A 14015-nucleotide genomic window follows, 5' to 3' on the forward strand; every position below is an offset into this window, starting at 1 on the left:
GCAGCAGCAGCAACAACAACAACAACAACAACAACAACAACAACAACAACAACAACATACTTTAGTTTGTCACAGTTTACATTTACAAATTAAATTCAGTTTTTAATGTTTGTAATGTATCTTTTCGAATTAATAAATATTAAATTTAGAGTATGGGGATCAAGCAAACCATTCGGTTTTCTAGTTGGCCCCCATATTTACAAATTTAGTTACTTTATCGGTACAGCTGGTGAGGAACCAGAAAGGACCGGAGAAAATAATAGAAATAATAGACATAATGAGTTGCAATCGAACAAAACAAATTACAATTACAGTGAAATAAGATAAAAAGTAAGGTAAAACGGACAAGTTAGGAGAGAGCGAGTTTAAACAGAGCAAATAGCAATGGCTACAGGAAGTCAGTTGTTTTGGAAATTGTTTAGACAGTAGATAGCATTTGATGTTTTAGAAAAAGCCTACTCACGTTTAGATCTTTTAGGTGTTAGGGATGGTTTTCCAAAGATCAATTGCCTTAATTAAATGAGATCATCTGCTTGCCAATATGTATACGTTCTAACGTATGGCTTGTACAAATTTTGTTTCTTTGCATATCAGCTCATATCTACAATCCTGGCCAAAAGTCCTTGGGACACAAAATGACAACCGGTGACGCATTACTTTGAAGTGGGAAGTCATTAATTAATTTGTCGAGGGATAGTGGGTCTTCTTTGGAGAAATCAACCTCAACATCGTGTTGGGGGTGGCGAGGGGGAGGTAGACAGGAAGACCATGTTGGCATAAGTGCAAAGTGTCCCAAAACTTTTGACCAGGATTGCAGTCTTGCAACTATGCACGTCACTAGCATAAAGGAACCAAGCAAGAACGACGCTTACGTTTGGATCTTCCCCTCTATGGAGCACACTTACTATTGTATTACATATCAGTGACAAAACAACTTCCTTAAGTAAACAGAAACAAAACCCTTTTTCTGTACGAGGACAGCCAAATCCTTTCTTTTTGCTTCTTTACACTTTGAAGTGGGTACACTTCGTAATTGGGTTAATAATCAAGTCAAGAGAAACAAATAAGGAGATGTCAGAGAAACATGTTCATCGTGAGGCGACGCTAGGAAACTAAATTGTTAATTAAATTACGATGCCAACTGTGTTTTTTTGGGAAGTGTAAAGTTTTATATTTAACACTAATGGCTCTTCGGTGGCCACTGCTTGATTGTTAAAATAATATTTCTAGATATGTGAACTTAACTCGTTTTCAGTGCAGTTTTTGAGTGTTGTTTGAGTGTGAGTCAGTGAATAAATGAAGTCAAAATTGTAAATTTGTAATCCCCCTTGATAAGCCTAGGTGCTTTTGGGGAAAACAATAACAAATATGTTTAACCAAAAAAAATGGTTAATCTCCTTACATATAACCTTACCTAAGAAAACAAGAAATATAAACACACCCAATTTTACCCCTACGAGAACTAATGATGACTTGGCTCACAATACAGTGGATTCCCGGAGTTTTCGACACTCCACAGGAAACGAAAATTGGTTTGAAAAGTCGGGTAAACTGATTACAATGTTCCACTGAGACGAGGGAAACAAGTTTCGTTCGAGTTATCGGGAGATTCCAAAAATCGTGGGTTCGAGAAATTGGGATTCTACCGTTCCTACACATGCATATGTTACCATTTTTGATTAGAGGGGAACCCTAGTCTAAGCAATGGACGACAGCTGTATATGACAGTCGGTCAAGGAGGGCTTTGCTCCCACTCCATTCGATGTACTTTCGTTCTTTGGAAAATGAACAACGACGGAAGTACTTTCGGTGATGCGATCTTTAAAGGCACCCAGGTATTCATCCTGTAAAAGACAAGAAAACATTTCTCACGCTGTAGATTGTCAAACCGCTTCAAGAGTCAGATATCGTGTTTGTTGTCATGGTTTTATTTAATCGAATCATACACGTGGCGAACAAGAAGTGTTCAACTCACTGTTCTTGGGTTAATTTTATCGAAACTTTTAAACCTTGACAATAATTTTGTTCGAAATTCGTGGGAAAAATGAACACTCGGTCGAGCCGAGGGATGGACCAAAGCTCATTCTACAGCACTGCTTCTGGAACAAATGTTGGTTCCAGGGGGTGGAGATGTGATGATGGTCTGTGTACACAATCGTTTTCCGAATACTGGAGTTAGTATATTTTAATTTCTTCCGACTGAAAAATGCAAATAGCACCACAAATGTTTGCAGAGGAATGAATTAACGAGGGTGAGAGGAAATCCAAGCGAATTTGAGACGAGGCTCCCCAGCTGTTAAAAAAAAACGATTTTTCTCTACAGTTGGAAAAGGAAAAAGTTGGAAAAGTAAATAACCGTTAAGTATATCATTGGCCCTGCGTGTTTGAGAATAAAGCAGACATCACTTACTTGTTTCTCTGTGGCACTTTTATCAAAGTTTGAGATTTGTAACTTGTCCTTGATTATCAAGTCAATCTTTTCTTCAACTAGAACATAATGTAAGCATGAGCATCATCAATAACTACATAGGGGATATTACGTAACCGCACGGGGATACAAATTCAATCTTCGAGTGTTGATGGTATCTCGATTTTTCTTCATTTTAAACGGTGAATTAACAGTGGTCACCTTAACCGAGGATGGGACTATGTTCAAAAACGTGTAAATAAAAATGACAAGAAATTTATCTAAACGCAAAGATATGTTCTTTCCTGGGTTAAAAAGTTAAGCTCAAGTTTAATGATGTTGAAAGAAAAATTATACATGTTCTTAACCATGACGAAAGCGATATCCTAACATGTGAACGATACAAATAATATGCGCGCAACGTTGAAATGAAATTCTAGCTAGAAACGAGAAAAATCCTGGTATTTCATCAATATCACATATATATGATAACTATAGTTGCTAAATAAAACAGTTCAATCGCTCCCTGTAGCGATTGTCTGCCGATTAGAAGGTGTATTTTGCAAAATAGGAAAACTTTCAATATCCCAAAAATCCGGAGATCTTTTCCCCATAATCTTCCAGGGGCGGATCCAGGATTTTTCTTAGGAGGGGTTGTACCACTAATGAATGGCATGACCGACTGGTGAGGTAAACAAATTTTAAAAGCGAATATCAAGAAGAAGGTTTCATCTCAGGAGGGCGGTGAACACCCCCTGTACCCTCCCCCTAGATCCGCCCCCGTTTTGCTACCACGCTTGATTAAAAACCAGTACGCTTATTCTTCTGTAAATGAACACAATCCTGAAATAGGTAAAATCAAAAAGGCTTACTCGACAAAGGAAGTGATCACCGTAGTTCTTTGTGTAGCGCTTGGTGATTGTCGGAAACAAACAATCGCGGTAAAAGATCCTGTATTCTTTCAGTCGATTATCTGCGTCCTAAATTTAAAAGGCACGTGTAGTAGGTTACTGAAGGAATGGGATTTTTGACGTCGTAGAATCTCTGCATTTCTCTCACTTTGAAATTGGAAATATGAACAAAGAGGTAGTCCTTTGCATTAAAATACATGGCTGTCACAAATCAAACATTCTATTGACGATGAATAAATGAATGAATGAATGAGCTTTTATTTCATTGTCTGAGTATTAAGCTTAGATAATTAATTGTGGACACTCAATAATAATAAAAATAAATGAATAAGAGACATCAATGTGTACACATATGTTAAAATTGTTCTAAGGTAAGAGATTATCCAGGTAAGAGAGTGAATCTCTCTTAAGTTATTTTTAGACATTACACTCAGTTCTTTAGCGGATATTACTCGCTTGTCACGTGGATTTTTTCGTGGAGGATCTGTTTATGTCGTTTCGTTTCGTTTCAAAGCAAAGGAAAACCTCCAACGCTGTGGGGATGTCTTCTTTGATATTTTAATTACAAACGAGGAAGCGTCGGCTGTGTTAATTACAAACGAGGAAGTGTCGGCTCTTGCTACGTTTTAAAACATTTCATAACTTTAATAGGAGTATAAATAAGAGACGGATGTCCCCGGCACAAACAATAAAAACTGAATGAACGGCAGAGAAATGTTTAGACTTTCGAGAGCAAAGCAAACAAACGCCCAAACACAAGCTAGGCAACCGAACAAACAGATGGTCGAAAGTGCAGGCAGACGCTCGCTGTCCAAGTGGCAAAAAGCAGTTTAAGTAGTAACGGCAAAAACGCCCAAAGGCAACGTCGATTAAAAAACGACTTAAGGTTACAGTATACCTTCAGGGGTGTCTCGCGCGCAAGCGATGTAGCGCGTGCAGTTTAAGCTGTAGACACCTAAACCCCTACATCAAATTAAAGCTTATGGAGCTGGCTATCAAACTATACCAAGAATTTTGAAAGAAAATGAATTGTCGAATTTTTCACGACCACTAAATGCGAGCGCCCGAATCACCTTTCGAAAGCTACAAGTCAAAGCGAATTTCGTTTTTCGCCAATTTAATTTTTTCTTCGGTTTCAGGGCCCAAAGCGCTTAAAAAACGTGTCTGCGTTTTGGCATATTCAAATGCAGTAAAAAGTTACAGAACATTTTCGAAATAGAATTTAAAAAATGTGGAGTGATCGTACAAAAATTGCTCTCGAAGAAAAAGTATTTCGAAATTAACAATTCCCAGACACGCTTTTGTAGTTTATATGTTAAACTAGCCACTGTCCAAATTTAAGAGCAATTGAACAAATTCCCTTTGAGTTATAACTCTTTAAAGTGTCTGCTTCAAGTGAAAAAATATATTCGAGAAAACAGCGCTAAGAAAAATTTTCTGCTTCGCAAACAAACTCCGCCCACAAACGCCTTCAACTGGGTTCTCAGATAACTAAGCCAATCAGTGCAGGGAAACTTTACTACCGTTAACCTCCTGCTGAAATTTACGCGCGAATCTCTAAAAAACTCTTGTGTTTCGCAATGCGCTCAAGGAACCGAAGGCAGAGAGAGAATTTTTCTGTATCTCGGTTTTTCTTGAAGCTGGTCTGGCAAAATGGGGAAGACTAAAAAGGATACGAACGCTAGAGTGCTGAGCGAAGGAAACAAACAAAAGAAAGCGCGGAGAGCAACTGTGTGTGGGCAACTGTGCATGAATTATATTTCAAATGGTCTCAATGAGTCCGACGATTCGTCGATATCGGACTCATCAGAAGAGTCTCTGTCAGCATCCCTGTTATTGCTGTCAAGTTCCGAAATTTTTACAGCACCTTTCTTTTCTCTTACCACAAATATTTGCCCGCCTTATACGATAACTATAGCTTCATCCGCGTGGCGAACTTTCGCTTCTTCACTCAGTGATGTATTTTCATTCGGTCTTCGCTTTTTTCGCTTTTTCGAACTGGTCCATGGTTTAAACGTGGCCTATGTTTACTTATAACTTAATAGAGACACGCCTAATACCAAAAATGCTGGGTAGTCGGAACAACAATGCTGATCAACTGAGTAGTCAATTCGTAACATCCATACAGGTAATTCCCGCGAAAATCGTCTCGGTTGATTGCATACGCGCCATGAGGCTGTCAATCAAGAGGTAAACTTTTACTTCCGGTGAAAACGTAAAACCGCCAATTCTCCGCCAATATTTAGCCTTTTCAAAAAATTTTTTTCAGGAGTTAGAGATTATTCTTCGACCACTACTTTGACCCAAAAATCCAAATTTGAAGATAATTGCCGACCCGAAGGTATACTGTAACCTTAACATTCAACCTACGAATCTCGCGAGAATTTAGATCCATTCAGTTTGTCTATACTGTCAGATATATCCCAAACGCAGTATGTGAGACAGCGTCAAAATTTGAAAAAGAAATTTTAAAAATTCGCCGCTGTATAGTTCACGTTCTCTCGAATATGCAGAATGTGGCTATTTCACGTTGTTGTTTTGTGACTTCTTGTAAACAACGGCAAAGAAATGAACAAAGAATAATAACGCACGCTTACACAGCCTTGTACTCGTTGCCGTTGCCGTTAAAGTTTGCTTAATTAAACTCCCTAAAACCGAATGAACAGCCAAATAATGAACAGCCAAACGAGCGCAAAACCGAAAGCCCGGCCGAACAAAACTGAGACGGCTGAGAGCGCAGAAAACATCTCTGCTATGAAACGAAATCAAAACATATACAATTACGGTGAATGTTATATTTGAATGAAATGAATGACTGACTGACTGACTGACTGACTGACTGACTGACTGACTGACTGACTGAATGAATGATTTATAAACAAACGGCATGTACTAAAACCCGGAACAACGAAACGAAACCACCGAAACGAGCGAAACGAGCGAAACGAAACCACCGAAACAAGCGAAACCACCGAAACGAGTAAAATAGTAAGTAAATAAATAAAAAAGTTAAAAATAAGCCTTGATCTCTAGCACGTTACTATGGCAGCCGGATCTCGTACCCAGATACTGCTCTTAAGCCACATCATGTGTGACATCTTGACATCACAAACCTGAAAGGTGGATGAGCGTAAACGTGTCGAGCAGGAAGACATCGAGAAAAAGGTGCGTATTTTCACATTCTGAATGGTATTCTAGCTGAAACAAGAAATCTAATTTCAAAGAAAGGTTTTCTGGTCGTATCGTGGATCCTTAGACGGTGGCGAATCGAATGGTATTTTCGAGAATGACTTTGCAGCATTCTTCGTGCGAACCAGGACTTTCTTTAATATATATCTCTAAAGGAAAACGAGGGCGACTTGACAGGCTTTAATCATATTAACGTCAGGCCTTCGTGACTCCTGCAGTTCTCAAAGTAATTTCTTATTGAGCGCTCAGCTCTTCACGGATACTCTTGAGATTGTGTTTCCGTACATCCTGGGCTCGGCTTTGTCGATTAACCACCGCCTAAGAATCCACGATACGACCAGGAAACCTTTCTTTGAAATTACATTTCTTGTTTTAGCTAGAATGCCATTCAAAATGCGAAAAATACTCACCTTTTTCTCGATGTCTTCGTGGTCGTCGTCGACACCCATGTGAGCATCCATCTTTCAGGTTTGAGATGTAACGATGTCACACATGTGGTTCTGGGTACGAGATCAGGCTGCCATAGTAACGTGCCAGAGATCAAGACTGTTTTTTTTTTTTTTTTTTTTTAACTTTTTCATTTATTTACTTATTATTTTACTCGTTTCGGTCGTTTCGTTTCGGTGGTTTCGTTTCGCTCGTTTCGGTGGTTTCGTTTCGCTCGTTTCGCTCGTTTCGGTGGTTTCGTTTCGTTGTTTCGGGTTTTAATACATACCTAAACAAACAACTGTTCAATCAGAAAGAGAAATTTCTTCTCACCTCTTTGCGAGAGTTGCGGTTACCGTTGGTTTTGAAGTACAATAATTTGAGTGGAACAGACAACAAGTTGAACGGCACAACAATGCAATGAAGATTCCTGTATTGATTTTCAGCAACAGCCCGGGAATATTTCCACTCGACTTCTGCATTGGCCTAGGAAAAAAGAAGAGGGTAATGAGACGGTAATTCACATTAGTACGTGAGAGCTAAATCCAAGTCTAAACTCTAATATTTTTTGTCGTGGCACTGACTCTGTTAAACATTTTTTTTCTCGCGTTTACCTCATGTTCACGAAACTTTCGAGTTATGAGTATAATGATTGAGGAAGGTCAACTTTCTGTTTTGTTTTTCAAATCAAATTATATTCTCCCTATGCATGCCATGCAAACTCTGATAATCTTTGAGCCCTCGGTAGCTGCTTAATAGCGGCATTCTCTACAAAAAGCTTGGTTCTCATATGCCGCCGACATACCTGGGATATAGCCGCCGGCACGGTCTGGGGTACCGTTACGGCATATGTGAACATTTATTGGCGAATCATAATCTATCCCAGGCATTGACCGCCGGTTTGCCTGCGAAGTTTGAGCTGAGTTCAACTTCGCCAGCAAGCCGGTGATTGTCGCCGGTTGGCGACGATGAAAATATTTCATGTAAACATATCTGCGGATGCAACGTACTCCAGTGAGACGATTCGATCCATATTCACAGGCAAAATGGTTGAAAATTGCTCAATTCGATTTGCATTTCGTGCAAATTTGGGTACGTCGGCGATCCATCGTAGATGCGCCGGGGACCCACTGGGACAGATCGCCCGGCGAACGTTGTCAGTTGCAACTGGCGACTACGTCGCGTAACGAGTTCTCAAGAGTTTTAGAACGAAGGTGGGTAATCTTGATACTCTTCATGTACATTTCAGACGTGGGCATTTTGATTATACACCTGCACATTGTTACTATGTTTTCAAAATTTTCCCATAGAAAGCCTTGTAAAGCCGCCATATTTTAACTCCGTAATTTGTCTTTTGCGCGCATGCTTAGCCACCATGTTGTCTTCGATTTCTGTCCACATTTACAGCTGCCATGATTAAGACGATGTGGCAGTTTCAGGCATAGTAACCTTGGAAACGCTTGCACCAATGGAAAATTTTTCTTACTATATTTATATATATACGAGATTATCCTACCGTGACATTGGTGTATGTGTTGTTGAGTAAAGCCACCAGAATGTTGACCAACATGATAACGGACAAAATCAAGAATATCAAATATAAAACTGCCACAATTTCAGAGGTGAGACTAGTATGAGATTCCAATTGCTTTAAGTTTGTTAGACCAAACACCGACCACATGACCTGCCTGGAAGTCTTGTACAAGCTAGAGGTAACAAAAAGGAAAATGTGACTGAGATTTGCTAGTATTTGAAGGAAGAGTATGTAATTAATAGTTTAAACGTAAAATGTTAACGAGACAATTGAAATGAGTAATTGATCTCTATAAATCCCCCATTAATAGTGATAAATCCTTTGTCCCGTTCATCTTGAAGCTGGGATTGCGGACAATTGATTAAATAAAGAACGGCGCATTATTTAGAAGTCAATCAGCTGCTTTCTATTGCAAATCCGCTAATCTGATTGGTTCGCCTCGTTGAGTATTCACTCATAGAAAACTCGGGCTCGTAGTCCAATTGTTAATTATAACATAGGCACGAGTGTTTTACTGAAAAATTAGCCTCCTACGTTGACCGGCTTTGGGCTCGTCACGCAATCTTCTTCACCCACGAACGTCTGCTGAATCAGAGGGTTGTTTACTGAACCAAATCACAGCGCACTTCCCGATCAAGGCAGCGAACTTTGGACCCAGCGAAATTTTGCGAGAGACCTCAACGAATACCATCATGGCCTTTCATCAAGTATTCGGACATTAACGTCGATTTAATGACCTTATCTGCAAGAAGCTATTTAGTATATAATACACAGATTTACCCAGGCCTAAAAACGGAGCTCCGGAGCCGGTTGTTCAAAGCCCGATTAAACTAACCCAGGATAAGCAACAATTTTGATCTGAGTTTTGGAACTTTGCGGTGAGGTTTTCTGTACATTGTTTGGCCTTCTGTTTTAAGTTTGTGTAATCTCAAACTACACATATCATGGATATCCAATACTAAAGAAGGAAGCTAAAAACCAAGGCTGCCAGTCTCTGTCAACCTATTAGCTGGAGTATGGAGGCCATCTTGGGCGACTCCGTCGTCGCCGGCGTGCGTTCGCGCCCACGAGCAATGCAGCGGACCATGATAACCATGAGAAAATCAATTCCAATTCATGGGTTTCCTTTTCTTTCCTATATGGGTATGGGGCTCCGCTTGTTCGGGCCGCCGGAGCTCCGCTAGTATGTGAAGAAGTAGATGGTTCTTACGCAGACATTCTTTTTGCTAGTTCCTTTCTAATGCTGGAAGCCTGCGGTAACTTGAGAAGTGACGACCTTTCATCGAGCGAGTAAGACATTTACGATCTTCTGTTTAAATCCGGCTCCCTCAAGAAACTACAGTGTACCATCTCGCCGTGAAAAAGATGAAATTTTCGTAAATCTGCGAAATGGGACTGGATTAGTTCCGGGATTTGGAAAATTGCATATTTACTTTGAAAGTGTTACCGTTGCCATGGAAAGCAACAGTTCGCGTCGAAGTTCTCGCCCCCAGGGACCCTGTTCAGTTTCGCAAGCAATAGCAGATTTGCACGTTGTAGTCATTTGACCACAACTACCAGAGTTCCTGTCGTTTTTTCTTTATTATTTAAGTTTTGAATTCCCAGTGGGGTTTAAATAACAATTGCCCTGATAAGCATAAGAAACAGAAAAAGTGAAGGATTCTTGTAGTTATAGTCAAATGACGCCATCATGTAAATCGCCTATTAAGGCCTGGGTCAGGATTATAAGTAGAATAATGTATGAGCAGCTATATCTCTCTCTGAGGGTCTCTTAATACACTTTTCGAGCGTGAAACCTTCGCAGGTGAATTTTGGCAACGCCTCCGTTAAAGTTGTGAAAGCCACCGATGGATCCAATTACACACCCACCTTTGTTGAATACCAAATGGTCTTAAATTTGGAAGACTTGTTCGACTCCAAACTCGAAGGATCAGTTCATCGCGTTAGCGTATAGTTTACGGATGAACGACTGTGGAGAACGTTCTGTGATTGCGTGACAACGTCACGCCAATGAACTGAACTTGTTACTTTGTTTTTCATTTGTTGCTCAGGGCCTCTTCATATGAGCTCGGTAACCGGGCTGGCTCGGTTACCGGGACCAATTTTGTGGTCTGTTCATATGGGAAATTTCAGTCCGGTTGACCGGGAAGAAATCCAAGAAAAACAACCAAAATGGTGGAATATAAACTTGCATCGTTCGCGACTGTCGTGGCTTTGTGAACTCTTGTAACTTTACTAATAAACTAATTCGCATACTCCTAAAATGGAATACATTCAAGACAAAAAATATGCCATTTTGGCCGCTATGTTGCGAAAGTGAAGCTATTTTGTCTAAAAAGTTTCGTCCCGGTTACCTGGGCTGGAGTGTTCATATGGGAAAATTTTCATCCCGGTTACCGAGATCTCGGTCGCAAAAACCGAGATCTCGGTAACCGGGCCAGCCCGTCTTATCATATGAACACATCGAAAATTTTACGAAGGAAAGAGGGACGAGGTGAGATCTCGGAAACCGAGCCAGCCCGGTTGACCGGGCTCATATGAAGAGGCCCTCAGTGACCTTTATCTCTTGAATTTTGAATCATGTCATTACATCGTTTCCGGCACACGAATACGTGGGTGAATCGATCTATTGCTGTAATTTTTCAACGTATACGGGGACAATATAGTGTGGTTATTTTGTGTTACTCTAATCGTGTCACAGAGAGTTGGGCAACTAGGAAATTCCCAATATAATCAACCGACCACCTGTTCGTTTACATAATCTGACCACTCCTATAACTCCCTCTCACCACGCTGTCACTCGTTAAAAATGAATGATTTAAGGCTGCGAGGAATACTCTTATGTTTAAGAATGTGGCGATCATAGACATATATATCAGGATATGCAATGTTTGGAGACAATTTACCCTAATTAAGGCTACAAATCACTACATGGAATTTCGAGCAGACTAATAAATAGAAAGCTGCCCTGATTTCAAAGCACCTTGCAGCAATAACGTGAAATGACCAAATATAATTCTGGGTTATCTGGAGAACGTGAACCGCGACGGCTATTTTTTGTAAATTTTCTTGCTCGAATTTAACGCTGCTTTCCATATTCAGTTTCGACATAGTATTGGCAAAGAGAAACAAACTAGTTGACTTTCGAAAGAGTTTCGAGAGATTCGTAGGTGAGATATAAATCAATGTTTAATCGGCGTTGACCTCGGGGTGACCGTCATTGTTAGTTAAATTTCCTTGTGTGTATCTTCATATTTGCAACTCTTTGCCAAAGTTACACCGAAGTTGTGGAAAATTACATAAACTTACCAATGGATGGCTCCTTGTTCGCAATACCTTACAAGAAAAAGCCAAAGAATAAGAAAGTACCATTAGAAAACAATGAAATTGTTGTTTTAGTGCTAGTGAGAGGTGCAGTTGAACCGGTAAGGGGAATCTCCTATAAAAAGGACCGGGGTGCTCGTCGAAAATCATGAAAAGAACCCCTTAGAGGTATCAAGATCCTGTTTTGTGGGCGTGGCTTGAAAGTTTTCTCACCCATAAGAGGTACTACTTCTAAATCAAAATGTTATCTCCTGTCATATTTTTTCGGCTCAATGCCCTTAAAGGTACCGCAAAAGCTCCCGCTGTGGATCTCTTGGGGCTGAACATTCTAAGAGATACCACCACCACTTTTTTTAACCCCTAAAAGGAACGACGAGCTCCCCGTCCTTTTTACATGAGAGTCCTCCCTCGGGGCAGCTGAACATGAGAGTCCCCCCTCAGGGCAGTTGAACATGAGAGTCCCCCCTCAGGGCAGCTGAACATGAGAGTCCCCCCTCAGGGCAGCTGAACATGAGAGTGTCCCCTCGGGGCAGCTGAACGTGAGAGTCTCCCCTTCGGGGCAGCTGAAAGAAAGAGCGGCGTCAACGACATTAAACTAAAATCGCGATACAACTCTACAGATTACAAAAATGGAAACATAGGTACAAACAAAATTAACGTGTTTTGTGTGTTTTATGCTGAATCCTTTTCCGCCTCATGTATGTTTTTTTTGTCTTATAAAATATTCATAGTATACTCTGTAGGCAATTTAGACTTGGGTAAGCCGAACAGTGCAGAAAATTGGGTGGCTGCCTCAAAAAAGAAGGGTGAAAGGATTAAAAAGGATGGTCAACCTGCATAAGGCACTAAAGAAAAAGGATGCAAACAAGTACCGCGTGGCTAAAAAAGTATCGAACACGCCCTAGCGTCGAACTAGAATATTAACGTCAAAAATATCTCACGATCTTACTCTATCCCTGAATCAAATAATACTAATACTAATACTAATAATAGTAATAATATAATAATAATAAGAATAAAATAATAATAAGAATAAGAATAAAATAATAATAATAATAATAATAATAATAACAATAATAATAATACATATTTATAAAATAGTAAAAAGAGTATATAATAGAATAAATAGAAAACTCACACATTGTATTTGGCCACGACTTCTGTTTGGTTATTAGTTGAAGTCATGTATGACATTTCTGCCATGTAGCACTTTGTAATGACCAACGAGAAGGCTATCATTACGAAGAAAAACTGTACAAGAATAATCAGGAGGTCAATAAGCATTCGAAACAATGCCAGTTGTAAAGGACCTACGACTGAACTGAGCTCTAAGACACTGGAGAAGCGCAAGACCAAGAGCATCGTGTTGACACCATAGAAGTAGTGGGCAAATTCCAGCAAACGATTATGGTAAGGGTCACCACCACGCGCAATGGTCACTACACGCAGGATCACGATCAGGACGTAGATAAGAAGGGTAATAACATCAAGGTAATTCCACATGTCCCTGCAAAGGTACAACTATTGTGAATGAAATGTACATTAAAAAAATTGACGTAGTACTAAATTGTTTGTTTAGTTAATTCTTAACCTCCGGTTGAGTCTAGATAATAGGATCCCCATATTTTCAATTTCACAAATTGTGATCTGCAGCTTACTCCGGATGTCCTCCGGCTCTTGTGGTGATCAATTACACCATAGGATAAGATAAGATAGGATTAGATAAGATAATTCATTTGACGTCATATTTACAGGGGGTGGTTACCCAGTCCTCCGAGCCGGCGGCTCATGTAAAAGTGTTTGAGAAGCTAAAAATACTTCACTATCATATCTGTGAAATTAATTTGGTCGAGTCTAAAAATAGTTAATAAATAAGTATGGTCATTTCTTTGTAACAAGTGATCAAGACGTAATATACTAATTTATAAACACGAAAGATCATGTTTGGACCGACAAGAGAAAAAGGACAGGTAGCGGAGTGTTTTGACGAACTTTGGGGTATTTTGAAATGTGGTCTAAAAGGGTCGCGAATGTTTGATATATCCTCCGGGCTGTGGCTAGTAACAGGCAAACCGAGGTACCTGCCTTGGCCATTTTTCGCTTTTGTTGCTTATAGTCATCAAAAACACCCTAAATACCTAGGAAGAGAATTTTTAAAACCATCCAGGTTGCCTCAGTCATTAATTTTTCTGGCCCAAATCTCCTCAGTCGAAGCTTAAAATAA

The 14015-nt window shown here is 39.9% G+C and overlaps 1 pseudogene across 1 annotated transcript in view; it reads right to left on the reverse strand.

The window, feature by feature from the left end:
* Nucleotides 1-199: 199 nt before the first annotated feature.
* The window catches only part of LOC145478945 (short transient receptor potential channel 5-like), a 30157-nt pseudogene continuing 16341 nt past the window's right edge, over nucleotides 200-14015 (reverse strand). Inside the window, exons 8-14 of the transcript XR_014048347.1 lie at nucleotides 12930-13298; nucleotides 11777-11803; nucleotides 8450-8639; nucleotides 7267-7419; nucleotides 3280-3387; nucleotides 2411-2487; nucleotides 200-1844 (exon numbers count right to left, since the gene is read on the reverse strand). The product of XR_014048347.1 is annotated as a short transient receptor potential channel 5-like (transcript). The remainder of the gene's footprint in view (nucleotides 1845-2410; nucleotides 2488-3279; nucleotides 3388-7266; nucleotides 7420-8449; nucleotides 8640-11776; nucleotides 11804-12929; nucleotides 13299-14015) is intronic.

Source organism: Orbicella franksi, chromosome 2 (assembly GCF_964199315.1).
Source record: "Orbicella franksi chromosome 2, jaOrbFran1.1, whole genome shotgun sequence".
Classification (NCBI taxonomy): domain Eukaryota; kingdom Metazoa; phylum Cnidaria; class Anthozoa; order Scleractinia; family Merulinidae; genus Orbicella; species Orbicella franksi.